At 36.8% G+C, this 23,539-nt stretch overlaps 2 long non-coding RNA genes across 2 annotated transcripts; both read left to right on the top strand.

Moving 5' to 3' along the window:
• Positions 1 to 13,280: 13,280 nt before the first annotated feature.
• LOC113106810 (uncharacterized) lies at positions 13,281 to 13,749 on the top strand. The gene is made up of 3 exons (XR_003292581.1): positions 13,281 to 13,415; positions 13,545 to 13,546; positions 13,609 to 13,749. It is a non-coding gene; the product is annotated as an uncharacterized LOC113106810 (long non-coding RNA).
• A 5,005-nt stretch (positions 13,750 to 18,754) lies between these two features.
• Positions 18,755 to 21,330, top strand: LOC113106809 (uncharacterized). Its single transcript, XR_003292580.1, has 3 exons — positions 18,755 to 18,792; positions 20,138 to 20,219; positions 21,287 to 21,330. It is a non-coding gene; the product is annotated as an uncharacterized LOC113106809 (long non-coding RNA).
• Positions 21,331 to 23,539: the final 2,209 nt, after the last annotated feature.

The following is a 23,539-nucleotide window of genomic DNA, read 5'->3' as shown; positions in this document are numbered from 1 at the left end:
TTTTATTGTATATGGTCATATTAATTTTTTTATATGTCATATTTATGGTTTAAAAAAATCATTTACAACCTATCTAGAATGTTTTATTGCTGTTTGAATAAAAAAAAATTGTAAATCAAATCAGTTGTCCATTACAAATCATACAAGGAGCATGACTACTACCTAGTGGACATTGTTGGTATAGCGACTAAAAATAACACAGAAACCTCATTTTTTGTGATATCAATGTCAAATTTGGAACACAACTTCTTTAGACTTAAGGCTTTTCATTTGACATGAAATTAAATTCAACACATATTTTATTTTATTTTTTTTTAATAAAATATAAATAAATATTAAATTACTTTTTTTATTACAACAAACTTAAACACCTATAACTTTTTTGTTTTAAATTGTATTCAACTTCTTAAAAACGAGCCCAAAATTAGGTTCATATTCCAAACCATTCCAGAATTACATTAATTTGAATCTGGACACCCCCTTTTCAGCTCTACCCCCAAAAAGGGGGGTGACACTTAAGGGGTTAAGAAAAAATAATAATAATATGCAAAATAAACACAGTATAACCACAAGTATAAACAGTAAACAAAATCAAAAAGAAAACAAACAATTTTCTTCTCTCAATAAAACGAGATCGTCATATTCTCCCTGCTGACACAAACAGAAAGCGGTCACTACACCCAATCGGAACCAGACGAACAGTCCCCTTGCAGGAATGTAAGCAAAGGGTCAACAGCACAAAGCGGAAGACAGCAGCAACGCAGCAGATCCGATACAATTTAAATTAGAACGGGATGAAAAGAGAGTGAACGAGAGGGAGAACCCTATAGCGAACACAAAGAGAGACGTTACTAATAATGATACTTGCCCTTCACGAATTATAATTACATTTAAAACACTTAACGTCGAGGTATCACCCCAAATAGAAAATATACAGGCACAGGTCTATTAATCAGCCCACCGACAACAATGGGGTAGAGGAAACCATACCTAGACAGCATGCGGCAGCGTCAACAGCACAACAACGGTAGTACAATATGCGTTCATACAGATGCACATGGACACACTCATACCTGAGAGGCAACCAGTCACTAAATCCACTAACGCAGCACCGAAAACATGCCGACACCCGGACAAAACAACACTAGAAAGTTTTAAAAAAATGCTTTAATAGCCCACCAGTTTGCAGATTACACCCCGTTACAGCACAGCACGCTTACCTGTAACCACCGTAAACACAGGCACAAAGGGGGAAAATTGGACGTGACGCACCACGGCAAACAACAAATCAACCCTTATATTACGGATACTGATCGCTGATAGGCAAATCCGGCTGTCAATCACCTAATCTCATTACACATGGTTTCTGATTTGAGAAGGTCCTTATAATTATTGTATCCGTGGCTTGTTTGGTTAACATATTTATAAAGCTTAATGCTACTTCCGAGAACTTGCTGATGTCAGAGGAACCTGCTCGGAACATGTCCTAGTCTATGCATCAAGAACTGCATGGCGGTGGCATGGTCCAATTTGCCAAAAGCCAGTAGTTAGCGAGCTTTGTAGGCATTTTTAAACTGAGAGTAGCAATAATCCAGTTTATTCCGAACTTTGGTTGGACATGATACATGTTGATAAAAGGTAGGCATAACCTGCCTGAGGTTGACTTTGCTAAAATCCCTTGCGATAATAGAAGCAGCGTCAGTATGATTATTACCAGTTAACATGCACCTGGACATGGGCTTACTGAACTCTCCTTGTTTGCAGGTATCAATGTTTATGAATAGATTAAATGAAATGGGACAAATTTAATCTTAACAAACTATATATCATTATAAATATCTAAGCCTCAAGCATTGATACAGATTGCTGTTTTTCAATTGAAAGCTTATAAAGAATGTATTTGCTACATTTGTGTAAGCAGCACACATCAAAACATGAAGAATCAAAATGCAGTACATACCAGATTCATAGTAATAACGAGTCATAAACACATCCACAGCTGTAAATCCTGTTTCAGTTAGGAAGGTAAGGGTCCACTGAATGACATCTCATGGAGCATGTTTAGTCCAACGAAGCAATAACGTTGTAATATGGATGATAATTCCTTTTTTTACGTTCAGTTCTACAGGGACAGTATTGTTTGTGCCCAATATGGAATAACTCGTACTTAGAAACTGTGTCTTGGTAGTAAAAAAACGGCATGGTTTTGTAGCATACAGTGTCACAAACTGATCCAGTGGAATAGGTGGAAGATTGTTTATTTGATTTATGGCGCTCTTTCGTGACAACTCATGATGCACACTCTGATGCACCTGTCATCTAATGGAGGTGATCTGCTTTTTCTTTATTCTTTTCTTTTTTTTTAACATTCTTTATTTAGACCCTTTGCAAACACATGACTACGACCATGTGACAACTCCATGACGGATGGCAGAATCACCAAAATCACAAGCAAAATAGTAGTAGACGAGCGGGAAGTTTCAATCACTTTAAAATAACACTAAACTTTATGGCTTCTTCTATTGAACAAGCTGTTGTGCCATCATCGGTCGAATTAGGGCATCTGGTAGGTGCTCAAAAAAATGGTATTTGGAGAAGTTGGAGATTGCAGGATTGGATATCGATCCTTACCTTTTTCCTCCGTTTTCACGGACCTCATTCAATCGCTGAGTCTACCCGACTTCATTCCACATGATCTGTACCACTATGTGGTAAACTGGGTAACGTATCCCCATACACTGGTGCTGATGTCAAAGCTTTTAAAAGTCTGGATGCTTATCAGTTCTTTGTAGTTGGCTGGGTTACAGGTACGTGATGCTGGGTTCAGGGTGGTGGGAGGTAACTCATAATGACAAAGGTAAGACATCAATCTAGGGTTTATTTTGTATTAATATCTAAGCTTTACTTAAGTAAAGACTTACTTAAGTAAAGACTTTACTTAAGTAAAAACACGTAACTGTCACACTGTTTGGTCTCTGTTTCCCTAGGTGTCCAATAGTGGGCTCACTTCCCCTTAGGCACCTCACCGTAGGCACTACAATTCCCACTAGCCTTGTCCCTTCATCACAGTAATTGCACTCCTGTTAATTGCACCAGGTTCCTTCACTTATTAGTCATTAGCCTCCCTATATTAACCAGACTTTTCCTGTTGTCTGCATGGAGTCCTTTCCTTCCATTTATGTCCATACCCAGTCCTCTCGTTTTCTGAGTTCCTTTTCCTGTTCTTTCCTTGTTTGTTTGTTTGGATAGATTCTGGTTTTGACCCTGGCTTGTTTACTTCTCTTTGGATTACCCTAATAAACATTACTGAATTTGGATCTCTCGTTCCCTGTGTTTCACTGGGTCCCAAACGTCACAGAAGGACTCCATCAAGACAAGATCCAGCGGTATGTTTTTTGATGTTTCCTCCCCAGCCACTGAGAGGGATAAAAGGAGTGGTTTTGAGGGAACCCGCCTGGTCATTTTTTGTGGGACCAGGGGAGGTCGCAGAGGAGTGAGTGGTCGAGAGGAGGTCCGGCATCGCTCGCCACCATGGCCCCCCTTTGACCCTGGGCTCGTGAGGGACGGATCGGAGCCACCGTCTGCAGACGGAGAGGCGAGAGGAGGCACACGGCCGCCATCCCAGCACTGCTGCACAAGATGGCCACCAGCCCAACCTCACGACGCAAGATGGCCTACAGCCCACGCCACAGCACAAGATGGCCGGCCCAGCGCCACTGCCCAAGATGGCCGCCGGTCCAGAGTCATGGCACAAGATGGCTGCTTGTCCAGCGCCTCTGCACAGAATGACAGCCACAGTTGACCATCCAGAGTGAAGTCAGGTTCCCGTTGACCTTTGTAATGTATTTTTGTCTGCCATGGATCTAAGGGATTAACACAGTCTTGGGGTTTTGTTTCCAGAAGATAGACTTTATTTCAGAGAGAAACAAAGCCGAGATATTCTCTGTGAGAAGATCTCCCGTATCCTAGGTTGCATCTCATTATATACCCTATACAGGGCGTTTCCAAATGGTCAGACTTTCCTTATGCTTGCAATTTTAATACCTCCCTAGAGAGGAGAGGCCCCTACTTGTTTTGGTGTAAAGAAAGGCCCTTTCTGCATGTCTGACCACATGTTTCTCATCAGTTTTGGACATTCCAGCACGTAAGCATATTCCTTTCTATCCTTTACCTTTAGGATTATAATGGAAAAACAACTAGCAACAAAAATAGCTAGATTCACATTATTCTTGGTTGATTAAAATCTTATTAATAAAAATCTTCCACATATTCTCCCCTTTGAGACTTAATAAGTCTCACATTTGATTATTCTTATCCAGAGTGCGACTCCATAATCCAGTCATATTAGTTACACTACCTAGTGACTAAATAAGTCAAATGGATTATCACCAGTGCCTAGATTATGAAATTCCACTCTGAGGGATTACTGGACCAAACATCTCTCTCCTAATTTGACAAGGAGTGAGTAAAAGATCCAGTCTCCCTAATTCCTTCTTTAATAGTAAACATTTTTAAAAGGATGAATGTGCAAATGGTTCAGCATTTGCCTGGTTATCACAGTTATGTATAAAAGGCATAAAAATACATACATCACATCACACATTGAATATCACAAGATTATAAGAGTTGATCTTCAGCTTAGATACCTTATGTATCAATTTCCCATTATCTTGACATCTTTGAATTTAACTTGCTTAGCTGTGGCTTTGACTAGTGACCTCAATATAGGAAGTATACAGTAAAATAGTAAATATCCTGTTAATAATGCAATTCCTAAAAACTTTCCCAATTTAGTTATAAAACATGCTCCTATTTTATTATCTTTTCCAACATTTTCTTTATCTACCATTCTTAGCCTTTTCAATTTGATCATTATTTCATTAAATGCTCCTTCTTGAGCAGTATTATTTGGTATATAAATACAGCATTGTCCCCCAAACATAACACGTACTTTTCCTTCTTCAATTTACAAATAATCTCGAGCTTTTCTATTTTGCTCCTTTCAATTGCTCTATTCTCCCTTCTATCCTTCCTACATCCATATTCCCCTTCTCATAACCTTCAAATTCTTCATCTACCATTACTTGACATTCTCTTTCCACTTCTTCTTTCCTATTTCTTGGCTCATATCTGCACCCAAGTATTTTGATCTCAGTAGCAGTCCCATCACTCTCTCATTCCATCTTCACCAGGGAGACTCTTTGCGAGTCGTTGCAATGGTCTTTCCCTCGTTGTCAAGGGTAGGTCGTTACTAGCAAGCCCTTCATTCCTCACTTCATGCTGTGTGGAGTTGTTGAAGCTGGTTGGCGTCTTTTAAGGTTAGAGATGTGAACTCAGGTGTCACTCTGTAACAATTTTGCTGATTAATGCAAGGCTCTCTCTTGAGATCATAACTGCACCCTCACTGGTTCTCTTTGATGGAGCGAAGCATTCCTTGGCCTTACTGGAACTGCTGTCATCTGTAAAAGGAAAACCTCTGAGATTTTTGTTAGTGTTATCAAGCATGCAATTTTGTTCATCTTGCCATTTGTTCTTCTTGGTGTGACCTGTGGAAATGTAATGTGGGTTGAGGGCTGTCTTGGCCCCTTTTTGAGTTTTCACAATTCCAGTGCTGTCTTTACAATAAGAAAAGGGTGAATACCCATTTTTTATAATATAACAAAGAATTTGGTTTTACTCCGTTTTTGGCATCATTACTATTTGTAATTCATTTCAATTTTATTCTCAACAATTTGCTTATTCAGTTATCTCTTTGTTTTGTAAACTGAGTTCCAGTATATTACTCGATAATTTCCTATCTTGCTCTGTAAAATAGGCCTTTTGACCTGGAAAACACTCAACCCACTTTATTTATTTTAACAGTCAGAAAGACAATATTTTATCCTTTTGACACAATCAGCTCCATCATGATATATGCTGAAAAGAAAGTTAAATGTGGGGTGGACAGAGCAAGCTTGCTTTGGTCTGCTCTGCCTTCCCATGTTATACGCTGCGCATGTGTGGCACTGTTTTTCTTTCTGCCACAACAAAGACCTAGGTACAGACCAGGGAATTTAACCAAATTCATCCATGGTCATTATTTTACTGGGCATAAGTTTGCCCTGTGGGCCCACATTCAAATTTGTATACAGCTGTTTTGGCAAATTGATTGAATTGCCTCAGTGTCTCGTCAGACACTCTCTTTCATGCCATACAACACCATCATTCATACTTTTTCACACACTTTCACTCCCCTTTTTGGCCAAAAACGTATTTCTTTTTATTTTCCATTTCTTTTTCCAAAATCTAATAGATTAATTTGTTTAGAATATTATACCTAGGCATTGGGCATTTGAGAGAGCCAATTATAATTGCTCAAATGTCACTTGTATGTCTAATTTAAAGTTTAGTCAAATACTTTTTTGTTATTGCTCATGAGCAACTCTGAGAAGAAGATTGGAGATCTCTGTAAATCTTGGATCCATGGCCATCAACATTTCCATCTGGTTATCCCCAGTGATGACAGTATATGTGATTTCATGATTTTGGATCTTTGGAATAATTTTTTATTCATTATTATTTTATTCAGTTTTACCTTAGAAAATGACAAAATGGAGTGACCAATATTTCTTTTTTCTCAACAATATATATTTTTTCTATTGTTCATCAAGATACCCTTTTTTATTTATTTCCTTTTTTCCCAAAGAGATCAGCATTGTTGTCAAGTATTCAGTTGTGCATTTTCCCCTAGTTGTTCAATGAAATAGGCCTTACTATGCCAAATCCAGCTCTGTGTTTATCTGATTGGTGAGTCAAGTACTCACTTCTGTCTGTCAAAAAAAAAAAAATTCTTTAAGACATAAGGCTGGACTGGTACCTATTGAAAAGCAGATTGAGAGAGTTAGTTAAAACACAGAATTTAGAGAAGTGCTGTGAGACCAGTGAATAATCAAGATTAAAACATAGTAAATAAGGTAATGAAATAAAAACACGGGTGTGGTGGTCTTCTGCTCCACCCTGGTGGGCTTCTGTCTCGACCACACGGATGTGGTGGGCTTCTGTTTCGACCACATGGATGTGGTGGTCTTCTGCGCCGCCCTGGTGGGCTTCACGTTATGTCCTTCCTGGACTTGTGTTTGTTGTTGTTGTTTTTTTTTTTTTTTTTAGAGTTCCCCGTATTCCGAGTTTCCGTTCCTGTTCCTTCCTTGTTTGTTTGTTTGGATATATTCTGGTTTTGACCCTGGCTTGTTTACTTCTCTTTGGATTACCCTAATAAACATTACTGCATTTGGATCTCTCAGCTTACGTTACTGCTCTGCACAGTTAAAAAACAATGCAGTTTTATTCCTAATAAGAATATTTATTGTTGTCAGCCACTTTAGCATTCTAAATACACAGTATGACCATTAACTTTACACTGAGCTTACATACAAGTAAAAAAAAAAAAAAATTTATTACACAAACGAACACGAACTCATGTCAAGTCACGTGCAAAGGGTCTATATGTACTGTATGTATGTGTTTTATGGGGAATGCCAAATTATTCTTATTGTATTTTTCTAGTGCTCAAATAAATCACTTTAATGATGTCTAAGTTTCTGTCTATTGTTTTATAATTGAAAAAAGTTTTTCAATACAGTTGGCAAATATTTTTTATATTGGGGTTGAGTTGTGGGCTAGACATAGTCTCGGAAAAATGGTTGCAGGATTTACAATTTTTCATGGTATCTTCTTCAGATTTTAAATGTAAACTCATGAGACATATGACTTTCAACCCATTACTTTTCTAGATTACTCCAGGACTGATTATATGTATTTTTATGTCAAATTATAAAAAAGGATCAGTGTGTTTTTTTCAAGGCACTTCAGTGTCTATAACTTTAAATTTTTTTGAGCATTATCAACTCTGGTTGGTAAAAAGTAAAGCCAACTAAAATTATGTGTGTAAGGAACTGTTACAAGTTAGGTAAGGCACTTTCAGCTGTGAGTCCCATAATGGAGGGTCTGGTTCAGTGTTAATTTCGTTGACGAAGACTATGACGAAAAATATTCGTCAACTAACCTTTTTCACGGACGAAAACTAAATAAAAACTAAATAAAAAGTCAGATATGATGACGAAAAACGTGACGAAATATAACTGACACTTTAGTCAACGAATAAAAATGAGACGAAAGTATATGGGAGGGACGAATGGAGAAGAGATCCAATCAGAGCGAATCTTTGAGGGTAGGTTGATCTATTCAGAAGCAGCCGAGCCATTTTAAAAAGCTGTGGCAAATGCAAGCGCAACAGCTAAACAAACGCAGCAGCAGTTACACAGAAAAGAGAACAAAGATGAGTTTGCAGAAATTCGCACAGTTTCGAGGACATTTTCATAACAGTTAAGTTGTTTACACAGGGAACTACACTGCGACCAAAATGGTCGCATATGCGACCTTTTGAAATGCCATTGCGACCCAAATTTTTATGGGGTCGTAAATGTATCACTGATTATTTTTGTACCTACTTATGTGTAATGCTATGTTTTAATATGAGCATTTATTAAAACAGAAATGTGTATTTTAAGAATACGTTTTATAACGTGCTCCGAGCTAGAGTCCTGCACGGGTTCGGGTACCCGACGGGTGACCCGCAAATTTGTCTGAAACGGGTGAAAAATATCCAACTGTGTCGGATATGGGTGCGGGTCGGGTCGGACACAGGGAAACACTGGTCTAAACACGGGTTCAAAACAGTCACGTGCAAACGTAAAAATAGGCCTACGTTCCACGGCGCGAACGGCTGCATGAGTCATAGTTAACAGTAGAGCTGTAGTCAAGTCCGGCCTTGTCGAGTCCAAGTCAAGTCCAAGTCCAGGACTAGTCGAGTCCGAGTCAAGACCGAGTCCAAAGAGGTTCGAGTCCAAGTCAAGTCCAAGTCCAAAAGTTTTGAGTCCAAGTCCAAGACCGAGTCCAAATGAAAGAAAAAAGGGTCCTCTTCAAGACCACATACTTAACTACTGATAATGTTAGTGATGCGAGAGAAAGCATATCTCCTATTCTAAGAAAATCATTTTACATTATTATTTGTAATGATCAAAAAGCATGTGCAAAGTAACAACTCTGTAGGACAGGGGTCTCCAAACTACATCCTGGATGGCCAATGTCCTGAAAAGTTTAGCTCCAACTGGCCTTAAAACACCTGGAAGATTAGTGTGTCTAGTAAGAGCTTGATTAGGTTCAAGTGTGTATAATTAAGGTTAAAGCTAACAGGGGCATTAAACAAGATCCCGGGCCCTATGCATAGGCAGTCCTGATGGGCCCCCATGGCCCCCACCCATGAAAATATCCAGGTAAAAAATATATATTTCAGATTCATACTTTTCAAGGGCCCTCTCTTCCTTTGGGGCCTTGCTACTGGTTTTACCCCCAGTCCGACCCTGGGAGCTAAACTTGGATAAACAAACAAAGTTTGGAACTGTAAGGTCAAATAATTTTTATGTACTTTATTTTTTGTTGACATTATATCTGTGGTCAAAAATGTATATGACAGATGCCTTGGCACAGTGCACAGACACACGCAAAGCTCGGGATATGACAAATGCGCGCAGCAAGGCTAGAATGGATACGTTTGGCTCTACTGGACATGCGCACATAAATACAGCGAAATTTTTGTCATACTGCTCTAGGGCTTGCATAGACTAGTCGAGCTCTGTCGGAAACAATCGACTACTCCAGCATGCATTAACCATAATGCATACAAAGTGTTTGCAAGTGCGACGTGAATTTTAGAATTACAATATTGCGTGGAGCTGTTACTATAATATGACCTTATCTATGTTGCATGTAAAAATAAAATATGTAATGTAATAATTAGGGTTGTGCCTGAAGCCGAATACCTTATTCGGAATGGCACGAATAATGGCTTAAAAAATGAATAACGCTCATGGAATAATTCTGCCTGAATAGGCTGAAGCTGACACAGTCTGGTGTTTGCTAAATAACAGGTGAGCCAGGGCATCAGCGCCAGAAGTGAATGAATGTAAACTTTATGAGTGAAAAGAGCGCAAATCATACACCGCATTGTTGTCGCCTCTCTGTTTATCTCTCAGAAATCAGAGCGTTGCAAGAGTAATTTTACCTATAATAATACATCATAGCTACACGTTATATTATTAATATATATTTAAAAGGCAAATATTGAAAGCTTAGCCATGAGACGAAAATATATGGGAGGGACGAATGGAGAAGAGATCCAATCAGAGCGAATCTTTGAGGGTAGGTTGATCTATTCAGAAGCAGCCGAGCCATTTTAAAAAGCTGTGGCAAATGCAAGCGCAACAGCTAAACAAACGCAGCAGCAGTTACACAGAAAAGAGAACAAAGATGAGTTTGCAGAAATTCGCACAGTTTCGAGGACATTTTCATAACAGTTAAGTTGTTTACACAGGGAACTACATGAAAGCCATGATACGAATGAATTGAATAAGCACAGCGCGCTCACCAATCAAACAGCAGCGTTGCGCGTCTCAGTCTCTTAAAAACCAAATCATTTCTCTCTCAATAGTAGGCTAATAATCAGCTTCGATTCGGATACATTGTCTACTTGTCCTACATGTTTGCATATTTACCTTTTGCTGGTTTGCGCGGAACACACACATCTGTTTAGTGAAGTTCATTAACATTAAGACTCGCTCAAAGTGTTCTGCGTAATGAAAATGTGTGCATTGAATGGATTCAGTCGTGTTCAAATGATCACTAAACGTTTGTCATGACATCTCTCTGCTTGCATGATAAATATTATATTAGAAATTAATAATTATTTCAGTTTAACACGACATACTTGTTCAGTGATAACTACGAAAAAAATATATAAAAAGTCATAACAGTCTTATCAAGTAACTGTACGCGATGTTGTATCCGAATGCAGATAGGAAAAATTTTGTGATTGTTACAGATACAAATACTGGCTGTTACATGAAAATGTAAATATGTAATGTCATATATAAAAATTACATATGTAATTGTTGCATAAGGCTATACATTAATACGCGTTTATTGATAAAAAAAGAGGCTATCTAGGTGTAGACGTAAATAAAACACAATCTAACAGGTAGAAAATTAAATTAGAAACATCTAAACTTTTCAGGTCGCAGTAAGTGCACCGCTGGTCATGCACATCCTTTCCCGGAATAATACTGAAAGCTAAGGCAAGATGGAGAAACAGATGATCATAGTTGTACAAGGATAGCCATTTTTTAAATGAATCTATTAGCAGAGCTACTGCAAGTGATTTTAAGTGCTGGAAATCCATTTATTCTTTGCTGAAACTTCTGCGTCATCACGGAGAGCGGGTCATGGTTGCCCAGCAACAGCAGACGCCACTGGAGCGCGAGCGCAGATTACAGAGTGCTTTGGAAATAAGGAGAGCGGCGCTTCTAGCGTTTTCCACACGTTTTCAGTCGCGACATCATGCAAATGTGGTTTTGTTTTGAAGGAGAAATTTTTTATTTTATTTTTTTGCTGGACTCGGTCGTATGGAAGGCATTTTCTGCCAAATTTAAATAAATAAATTAAATGATTAAAATGAAAATTAAAACCAGATTAACGATTTCATTACAGAAAACTGTACGCAAAATATGTGACAAAATTGAGAATTAAATTAAATGATTTCATTTCCACAGTGACATCCCTGTCAAATTGAAACATAAAATGCAATTGGTGATTTCACATTTGATTTTCAATACAGTCTCGAGGCAAGACTGCCAATATTAAAATGAAAAGCCAAACGTGAAAAATAAACTCCAAACACAGTTACAAAGCTCTTTATTAACGCTCACGCAATAATGGTGACACAATTCAAATTTAAATGTAAATTTTACTTTTCATTTTAACTCCTCTTTTATTTCACAGTTTTCATTTTCGTTTTCATTTTCAAAGACAACCTGCATGCAAATTCTATGTTAATGAGTGGGTGTGGCTCAATTACGCTGTTACGTGGAGGAGCTAAAATGGCGGTTATGGCCAGTATAGCAGCAGAATTAAACCAGCTAGCAAACATTTCGGATGATGATGACTTCATTTTGCTACGAGTTGAATCTATATTGGATACACTTGGACATTTTGCAGCCGTCACAAACTCCGATGTCGATCCTCGAGTTATAAATAGTCTTAGTGAGGTTGTGCAGTGCCTTCAAGTTCGGTAAAACTGGCAAGATATTCACAGATTCGACTTTTCCGGATCAATAACTCGCGAGCCAAACGTTTTTGGTACACGAATTATGCCTCTTTTTACTCGTAGTGATGTAGTAAACGAGCTACAAGCGAGTTTGCCTGAAAACAAGCTTTCCTCCGCTCTGTACAAAATACGTTGATCTCAATGCGCTGGCGTCTGAGAGACAAGTCCTAAGGGACCGTCTGCAAAGTGCGAAACGCGAAAAAGGTTACTAATAAAATACTTAATAACTTCACAGTAACACACTGTAGTGTCACCAAATTCAGTTCACACATCACTGCTCTCCTGCTGCTTATACTACAATGTTGGTTTTAAAAATAGTTGCTTTTGCACAATTTTACGATTTTTTTTATTATGAAAACGTCAATAACGTTACTGTAACACACTGTACTTTCACCAAATTCAGTTCACACATCACTGCTCTCCTACTGGTTATACTACAACACTTATATTGAAAATAGTTGCTTTTGCACCATTTTTATGATTTTTTTTTATTATGAAAAACAGTTAATAACTTTACTGTAACACACTGTACTTCCACCAAATTCAGTTCAAACATCACTGCTCTCCTGCTGGTTATACTACAACACTCATTTTGAAAGTAATTGATTTTGCAAATTTTTATGATTTTTTTATTATGAAAAATAATTAATTACTTCACTGTTATTGAACATAATAGTTAATAACTTTACTGTAACACACCGTACTTCCACCAAATTCAGTTCACACATCACTGCTCTACTGCTGTTTATACCACAACTTTGATTTTAAAAGGAATTGCTTTGGCACATTTTTGATGATTTTTTTTTTATTATGAACAATAGTTAATAAATGTACTGTAACACACTGTACTTCCACCAAATTCAGTTCACACATAACGGTTCTCCTACTGGTTATGCTACAACTTTAATTTTGCAAATAATACCTTTAACAAATGTTTTTTATGAATACTAATTAAGGGAAAAAAAATAATAACTTTACTGTAACACACTGTACTTTCACCAAATTCAGTTCACACATCACTGCTCTCCTGCTGGTTATACAACAACTTTAATTTTGCAAATAATACCTTTAACAAATTGTAGAAAATCCTGCTGTGATCTGATTGGCTGACTGTGTCTTGATAAAGAGCACCTGTGGCCCTTACTAATTATGTTTCAGTCTCCTTTTGTTTGAACCAAAAGCTGTTGTTCAGACATGGCTTGTGTGGAATCGTTGCGTTGTTGATTATGTAAGTTTCCTTCTTGATTTGTTTTAGTTTAAATGATTGTGTTTGATATGATATTGAATTCTAGTTATGTTTAGTAGTTCTTTAATGTTATACTCATTTGATTGTTAAAGCTGATTTCAGATGTATGATTTAAGGTTTGCTATTGTGTTTGTATTTTATTAATGGTTTTGTTTATGGGTTTTAGAAACCAACAATTACCATCAATGCCATCTGTGAAATGTCTACTCCTATATGTCAGCACAAATAAACTGGGAAAAGTACTTGATGACTGAATGAGTTTTAATGGACCCACCATTCCAGTAGCAACAGCCAAATCAGCCTAAATTTCTACACAAATGTTTTTTATGAATACTAATTAAGGAAAAAAAAATTAATAACTTTACTGTAACACACTGTACTTTCACCAAATTCAGTTCACACATCACTGCTCTCCTGCTGGTTATACTACAACTTTCATTTTGAAATTAATTGCTTTTGCACATTTTTTAGGATTTCTTATTATGAAAAATAGTTAATAACTTTACTGTAACACACTTTACTTCCACCAAATTCTGTTCACTCATCACTGCTCTCCTGCTGGCTATACTACTACACTCATATTGAAAATAATTGCTTTGTCACATTTTTTATGATTTTTTTATTATGAAAAAAAAAAAAACCAGCAGGAGAGCAGTGATGTTTGAACTGAATTTGGTGAAAGTACAGTGTGTTACAGTAACGTTATTGACGTTTTCATAATAAAAAAAATCGTAAAATTGTGCAAAAGCAACTATTTTTAAAACCAACATTGTAGTATAAGCAGCAGGAGAGCAGTGATGTGTGAACTGAATTTGGTGACACTACAGTGTGTTACTGTGAAGTTATTGAGTATTTTATTAGTAACCTTTTTCGCATTTCGCACTTTGCAGACGGTCCCTTAGGACTTGTCTCTCAGACGCCAGCGCATTGAGATCAACGTATTTTGTACAGAGCGGAGGAAAGCTTGTTTTCAGGCAAACTGGCTTGTAGCTCGTTTACTACATCACTACGAGTAAAAAGAGGCATAACCCAGCAAACACAGAACGTTGTGAGGACGTCGCCAGTTAGTCGTCATTTGGTCAGCGCGACATTACTTTATGGCAACGTTGTGAGGACGTCGTGGTAAAGTTCCATTTTTTAAAATCTTGGCTAACTTCCCAGAAACGTCGTGGGCACGTCCTCAAAAGACGTCGCTAGTTAGTCCCATTGGGGACGTTGTAGCGACGTGGTCAGCTGGTCTTCAGATAACTTTTAATATTATTGCACTAGATGTATTATTATTAAGATACCATTTGAACAGCATATTCTTTGGGAAATATACAAAAAATTAATCAAGCATGTTAAAATAATTATATATATATATATATATATATATATATATATATATATATATATATATATATATATATATATATATATATATATATATATTATATATATATGCCATCAGTTTAAGAACAATAAAATAAACAATTTACTTAGCAAATGGTGATAATGTTTGTTAATGAAAGAGAGTACGGGACAAATTAACATTTAAACCTTAAACTAGCAGCGCACGTCACTTTCTGAGTGAAGTGCGCAATGTGCGCGTGCCCGTCATTTTGTAACGGTCAACTTCCAGCGGACGGACACGGAGGAAAGGTAAGTCCTATAAATCTACTTTTATTCATAGATTTTAACTGATATAACGTTAAATGCCATCAAAGAGGAGTACTGTTTTGTATTTTTGTAGGTTTTCTCTTTCAATTTAATAAATAAATGCTCTGTTTGGTTAATTAGCTCAAAAGCAGTCTCAGAGGTGGTCTAAGGTAACGTTAACTGTAAAAATCGAATATAACCTTACCTGTTTTAAATTATTTGAAATGTATCACTATAAACTATACAGTATTAACTTTCTAATTATTAAATTTTTAACCGTAGTAACGTTAATTAGTTTGTTTGAATAACGTTACCTGCTGCTCGAGCTTGATGATGCTCATGCTAGCCATGCTGTGAACTTGAATATAAACCGATATAACGTTAAATATAAAGTTTAACGTTAATTAGACCGAGGCTGCCGAAATCATGTTCAGTGTAACGTTATGTGGGATTAATAATTTCCCCTTTTCTCCCTCAAGTGGCAGGCTTGTAAATTCTGTCATCTGTTCATTATTGGTGTTGATGGTGTTTTTCACATGCATGCTTTTTAATGCTAGTTTAATTCTCAAATTGATCTGATACTTTCGTTTCACAAAAAGTAAACAAATTGTTCACTTTTTTTAGGGCCTGACAACCACCAGTTGAGTCCATGATTCAGTGAGTTCCTTATAAGGAAATATATTTGTTACCACCTAGTAATTTAAATGTATTATTTATTGCTTTAAAATGAACACATATATTTATCATCAGGGGAAGAGACAGTCTGGGCAGCAGCAACAAGACAACTATTACAAGTAGAGATGGGTTTCAAGAACTGGTACTAATTTGGTTCCTGACTTGTTCGGTACTGAAAACATTTACATAAGGTACAGGATCAATAGTGCTGCTATCAGTATTCTTGTAACATTGATTCATTACCCTTTAGACACAACCACATATCCTCCAAATCATCTCTGCGTGGATGGCAGCAAGGATCCAGAATCAAGAGATCATTCTTCATGGAGACTGTTCCACAGGAAGCAGTTTATCCTGGGTCAAAAACTAAACCTGGTTGTTTCAGCATCACTCAGGCAAGACTAAATACTTTTAAATTGATTTCAGTTGGTTATGTGTTTCAGGTCATCCTGACCATTCTGCTGTCCTGGATGTAAGGCCGTGCTGGAACTACATTTCTCGTTGTTGAAAGATTTGTGCAGCGGTATCCAGACATATAACGCCCCATCACACGGGGCGTCAACGCCTCTCGTTTACTTTTAAATGAAGTGAAGTCAAGCATGGTGAAATTAATTCTAGAAATTAATTCTAAATAGAAGTTGAAGACTTTTCAAGCGCCAATGCAGCCATCCTCCAGTCAGAACATCTTATGCAAATACCCTAGCGCAGACGCAAGCCAATCGAGTGCATGCAATACCAGAAAACTAATGTGATTGGCTGTCACTATGAGAAGAGACAGTAATTCTGATCCGATATCAGTGTCGTTTTTTGCAAAAAAAAAAAATTTAAATCAATGTAGATTTTTCTATACTTCTGTGTAGGGATGTCAATTTTCAATCATTTCCATGATCGATCGTCATTTAAATTATTGATCAAATAATCGATTAATCGTTAACCTTAATGCTGCAAAGTCTATTGCAGTAACACCCAGTCACTGGTATGACAGGATGTGCAAAAGTGTGTGTGTGTGTGTGTGTGTATATATATATATATATATATATACAGTCTTGTTCAAAATAATAGCAGTACAATGTGACTAACCAGAATAATCAAGGTTTTTCGTATATTTTTTATTGCTACGTGGCAAACAAGTTACCAGTAGGTTCAGTAGATTCTCAGAAAACAAATGAGACCCAGCATTCATGATATGCACGCTCTTAAGGCTGTGCAATTGGGCAATTAGTTGAATTAGTTGAAAGGGGTGTGTTCAAAAAAATAGCAGTGTGGCATTCAATCACTGAGGTCATCAATTTTGTGAAGAAACAGGTGTGAATCAGGTGGCCCCTATTTAAGGATGAAGCCAACACTTGTTGAACATGCATTTGAAAGCTGAGGAAAATGGGTCGTTCAAGACATTGTTCAGAAGAACAGCGTACTTTGATTAAAAAGTTGATTAGAGAGGGGAAAACCTATAAAGAGGTGCAAAAAATGATAGGCTGTTCAGCTAAAATGATCTCCAATGCCTTAAAATGGAGAGCAAAACCAGAGAGACGTGGAAGAAAACGGAAGACAACCATCAAAATGGATAGAAGAATAACCAGAATGGCAAAGGCTCAGCCAATGATCACCTCCAGGATGATCAAAGACAGTCTGGAGTTACCTGTAAGTACTGTGACAGTTAGAAGACGTCTGTGTGAAGCTAATCTATTTTCAAGAATCCCCGCAAAGTCCCTCTGTTAAAAAAAAGGCATGTGCAGAAGAGGTTACAATTTGCCAAAGAACACATCAACTGGCCTAAAGAGAAATGGAGGAACATTTTGTGGACTGATGAGAGTAAAATTGTTCTTTTTGGGTCCAAGGGCCACAGGCAGTTTGTGAGACGACCCCCAAACTCTGAATTCAAGCCACAGTACACAGTGAAGACAGTGAAGCATGGAGGTGCAAGCATCATGATATGGGCATGTTTCTCCTACTATGGTGTTGGGCCTATTTATCGCATACCAGGGATCATGGATCAGTTTGCATATGTTAAAATACTTGAAGAGGTCATGTTGCCCTATGCTGAAGAGGACATGCCCTTGAAATGGTTGTTTCAACAAGACAATGACCCAAAACACACTAGTAAACGGGCAAAGTCTTGGTTCCAAACCAACAAAATTAATGTTATGGAGTGGCCAGCCCAATCTCCAGACCTTAATCCAATTGAGAACTTGTGGGGTGATATCAAAAATGCTGTTTCTGAAGCAAAACCAAGAAATGTGAATGAATTGTGGAATGTTGTTAAAGAATCATGGAGTGGAATAACAGCTGAGAGGTGCCACAAGTTGGTTGACTCCATGCCACACAGATGTCAAGCAGTTTTAAAAAACTGTGGTCATACAACTAAATATTAGTTTAGTGATTCACAGGATTGCTAAATCCCAGAAAAAAAAATGTTTGTATACAAAATAGTTTTGAGTTTGTACAGTCAAAGGTAGACACTGCTATTTTTTTGAACACACCCCTTTCAACTAATTGCCCAATTGCACAGCCTTAAGAGCGTGCATATCATGAATGCTGGGTCTTGTTTGTTTTCTGACAATCTACTGAACCTACTGGTAACTTGTTTGCCACGTAGCAATAAAAAATATACTAAAAACCTTGATTATTCTGGTTAGTCACATTGTACTGCTATTATTTTGAACAAGACTGTATATATATATATATATATATATATATATATATATATATATATATATATATATATATATATATACTGTAAAATATATATTTTACAGTAAAGACCAAAAGTTTAGAAACACCTTCTCATTCAAAGAGTTTTCTTTATTTTCATGACTATGAAAATTGTAGAGTCACACTGAAGGCATCAAGGGCTCTTTGACCAAGAAGGAGAGTGATGGGGTGCTGCTCCAGATGACCTGGCCTCCACAGTCACCGGACCTGAACCCAATCGAGATGGTTTAGGGGTGAGCTGGACCGCAGACAGAAGGCAAAAGGGCCAACAAGTGCTAAGCATCTCTCGGGGAACTCCTTCAAGACTGTTGGAAGACCATTTCAGGTGACTACCTCTTGAAGCTCATCAAGAGAATGCAAAAGGTGGCTACTTTGAAGAACTTACAATATGACATATTTTCAGTTGTTTCACACTATTTTGTTATTTATATAATTCCATATATAATTCCACATGTGTTAATTCATAGTTTTGATGCCTTCAGTGTGAACCTACAATTTTCATAGTCATGAAAATAAAGAAACCTCTTTAAATGAGAAGGTGTGTCCAAACCTTTGGTCTCAAACTGATATATATATATATATTAGACCGTTTCATCGGATGCACGCGCCTGGCCCTAAGTTAACTTCCGGTCTGTGTTGTGTATATCGGTCTGGCTGCGGTGCCTTCTACAAACGCAGTTAAAGTCAAGGTGATGAGTAGACTGAAGTTGGGCTCAGGTGGTTGTGCTGTGGGATGTGTTTCCCATGCATTTATTTATTTTTGGAGACTCGCCACAATTTTAAAACTGATCTTTTTTCAAAAAGGCTTCATTGAATAAACATGAGTAACGTTACGTACTGCACGTTTAATAATTCTTTACATATATATGTTTAAATATCAAAACGAGGCACAGGTGTTTTTATATCGCTGTATTTCTGAAGGAGGACTTGCATGATAAAGCAGTGTGTGAGCGTAGCTCTGCTTTGTTTACAACTGTTACTGGGGAAACCTCTATTTCTCGCGCTTTATGTCTATGCTTTAAAACATCTCCTGCTGGCAAAGGATGAATTTGCATTTTCATCAAGTCCGCCTGATCCACGCAGCAAACATTTTTTGTTTGTTATCAAAAAATATCTACTCTAGAGGGACTTGGCTGTTGTTATTGATTCTATTTGGAAGTCTACCGGTTAGGTTAAGTCCACAAAAGCGCGCATGTGCAGTAACGTGGGACAGAACAATAATCTTTCATTGTGATAATGTATTATAATACGAAAGGGTATGGCTCCTATACAGCGTGCAGCGCGTAAACACAACCAGTGCGCAGAATGATGCACTTGAAGCAACACAGAGTCACAGCGTGTAGCATTACTCATAGAAATGTTCAAAACACCAAAGGAAGAGATATTGTTGTGTATTATATGTGTGCAATATTTTGAGCCTTTTCTTTTAACAGTTTTAAATCTCAGTTATTGTGCGCTCTCGAAGAGAGTTTCATTGTTTTGACTGTAGTAACTAGAGCTGGGATGATATGCTAATCTGCCAATTCAATACTATCCCGATACTTGTGTGCCTATTCAATATATATTTATAATTATATATATATATAATTTAGCATTGTGATTATAGTTATATAACTATTGCAATTCGTGACTTATCCAAATTGTCTATAAAATGATGTTTGTTTCTGTAGATTTCAGGGAAAGATTAAAAACAAGGAGGTCTGGGAACGACTGAAGAAGACAGCAGTGCGGGAAGGAAGTATTCACCAGAATGTAAGTTCTTTGAGAATGTGTGCTTTGTTTATTACAAGTTGAGTTTTCATTTAAATGTGGCAATGTACACAGCTGGTCAAAAGTTTTAAATATATTTTAAAAGTTTAATTTATTTCTATAATGCACAGCTATATTTTCAGCATTAATTACTCCAGTTTTCAGTGTCACATGATCTTCAGAAATCATTCTAAATGATGATTTACTGCTCAATACATTTTTTCTGATTATTATCAGTGTTGAAAACAGTTGTGCTGCCCAAACTTTTTGTCTACACTACAGTTACATTTATTTATTTATTTATTTATTATTTATTTTATTTATTTATTTATTTTATTTTTTTTGGGGGGGGGGGGGTTGGCTAATAGCAAGAATGCATAAAATTGAAAACCAGTGGTAGAGAAGACTTTTGTAATTTTACAAAAGATTACCTTTTTTTCAATGTTTTCAACTTTGTGTTTTATAAAATAATAATGAAGAAAAAATTCAACTTTCCAGAAATGCTAAGTTTTCTTCCCTATTATTTCTAATATGGGGTGCGTTTCCCTAAAACCAACTTTGGTCACAAGTTCCTTCGTTACCAATAGAGTTCAGTGGAACTAAGGACCGTAGTAAGCTAACTGCAGATGTGATTCACATCATGTACGTCATGAGCAGATGTACACTTTGATCATAGCAGCAATAATGTGATTAGGTGCATGTTAATGCACTGATTTGTGATTATCAGCAATGTTTCCTGATCAGCAAATCAGTATATGAAAAAGATCATGTGACACTGAAGACTGGAGTAAAGTTACTGAAAAATTCAGCTTTGCCTCATAATTATTTCAATAAATATGTTTAAGTATATTCAAAAAAAAAAAGAGTATGAAAACTGTTATTTCTTTGTTTTTTTTTTTTTTTTTTTTTTTTTTTTTTTACAATTACTTTACAAAAAAAATTTGATCAAATTAATCTAGCCTTGGTGAGTAGAAGAGACTTCTCTTGAAAACCATAAAAAAAAGATTCCAGATTTTTGACTGGTTGTGAACATACATGAGCAACATTAACAAGATGATCCTCCCTTTCAGCTCAGAGAAGGATGTTGACAGTGCAGGCCCAGGATGAAGAAGAGGAGGAAGAACACATTTAACAATTTTCTCATAAACTTTACATGTGTTATAATAAAAACAATGAACATGACTACAGTAATATGCTAAATGTTATTAAAAGATTCCAGTTTGCAAGAAATCTGAGTGTCTGACTCTACACTAGAGGAACTCTTTTCTGAAGAAGATCAGGTGCTGAGAAGGATCCTTGTTCTACAGCAAAACACTGCATCAAGCCTCCTGTCCTTCCCTCAGAAGAGCCTGTCTTCTGCTGCTGGGGTAAGAAACACCCTCTTCCTCTTCTCTATCAGCTGTCCTGCACCTAACTCTGCCTCCTGAGCACTGTCTGAAAGAGTCTTCTCCACAGTCAGGAATCACAGATCACAGATTCTTCTGAGACAGTCAATACGCTCATTTTCTTAAAAAACTTTGTTTTTTCGGGTGGGACAAATAATACAGGAGAGATGCTAGAAATCTCTATATTGTTCATTTTTCATATCTTTACGCTTTATGAATGTTTTTCTTCTGAGAAGCTCAAGAATTATGGTTCTTTGGTAATTGCTTTATTGTTTAGGTTCATCCTCTGATAGTGAGCACAGAGCCCTGATCATGACATGCAAGAAAAAGAAAGAAATCATGTCCATGATTTACTAATTCGTTCCCTCTATGTACTAAAACGTGCACGATTACTTTTACATTTCATTGATTTGCTAAATCGTATGCACAATTTACTAATTCGTTCTCTTGATGTATAAATAGTGTACACGTTTTAGCAAATCGAGGGAATGAAATAGAAAATCGTGCGCATGAATTAGCCTAAATTTTTTCCTGCATGTCGTGTAATTAAAGCACATCACCACCAGACATTTATACCAGGAGCCTCATATACGACGCTCACAGTTTTACTTTGTGCAGTATCTCTGTGCAGTATCTGCTGAATGGTTTCATATCTATTTATCATGTACTTTTTGGTGCACTAAATTATGTTGTATCAATAAGTTTACTGATAATTATTTATAATTTTCACTAATAACGTCATTAACCATCTCCCCATCTTTAAGACAAAAATTTTCTGTTTATATTGTGTAATCTATGAATTGATGTGTTTAGTTTTCTGTGCTCATAACTTAGTAACATTTGTGTTAGCTGGGAATTCGTGTACCAAAAACGTTTCTCTCGCGAGTTATTGATCCGGAAAAGTAGAATCTGTGAATATCTTGCCAGTTTTACCGAACTGGGCCAGGACGAGACTCCCCGGAAAATCTGATGTCTGAAGGCACTGCACAACCTCACTAAGACTATTTATAACTCGAGGATCGACATCGGAGTTTGTGACGGCTGCAAAATGTCCAAGTGTATCCAATATAGATTCAACTCTTAGCAAAATGAAGTCATCATCATCCGAAATGTTTGCTAGCTGGTTTAATTCTGCTGTTATACTGGCCATAACCGCCATTTTAGCTCCTCCACGTAACAGCGTAATTGAGCCACACCCACTCATTAACATAGAATTTGCATGCAGGTTGTCTTTGAAAATGAAAACGAAAATGAAAACTGTGAAATAAAAGAGGAGTTAAAATGAAAAGTAAAATTTACATTTAAATTTGAATTGTGTCACCATTATTGCGTAAGCGTTAATAAAGAGCTTTGTAAAAACTGTGTTTGGAGTTTATTTTTCACGTTTGGCTTTTCATTTTAATATTGGCAGTCTTGCCTCGAGACTGTATTGAAAATCAAATGTGAAATCACCAATTGCATTTTATGTTTCAATTTGACAGGGATGTCACTGTGAAAATGAAATCATTTAATTCTCAATTTTGTCACATATTTTGCGTACAGTTTTCTGTAATGAAATCGTTAATCTGGTTTTAATTTTCATTTTAATCATTTAATTTATTTATTTAAATTCGGCAGAAAATGCCTTCCATACGGTCGAGACCAACTAGAAGACTTGGCGAGTCCAATGGCCAAGTCCTAGACAAGTCCGAGTGCAAATTCAATGAGTCCGAGACGACAGAAAAATGTCTCGAGTCCGGACTCGAGTACTACAGCCCTAGTTAACAGACGTTAAGATCAGCCAGCTGTTTTTTTTTTTTTTTTCGTTGTGTTTGTTTTCCGTTTATATATATATACCCGGAAATTGGAGGAGGCTGCAGGCGGCAACAAGACAAATAAATAATTATATACACTTATGATTATGTTTAATACTTTTTTAAATATGTATAAAGGTCAGTA

This window comes from Carassius auratus, chromosome 8, assembly GCF_003368295.1.
Source record: "Carassius auratus strain Wakin chromosome 8, ASM336829v1, whole genome shotgun sequence".
Classification (NCBI taxonomy): Eukaryota; Metazoa; Chordata; class Actinopteri; order Cypriniformes; family Cyprinidae; genus Carassius; species Carassius auratus.
Note: the sequence above shows the minus strand (reverse complement) of the source record. Positions and strands in the feature narration are given on the sequence as shown.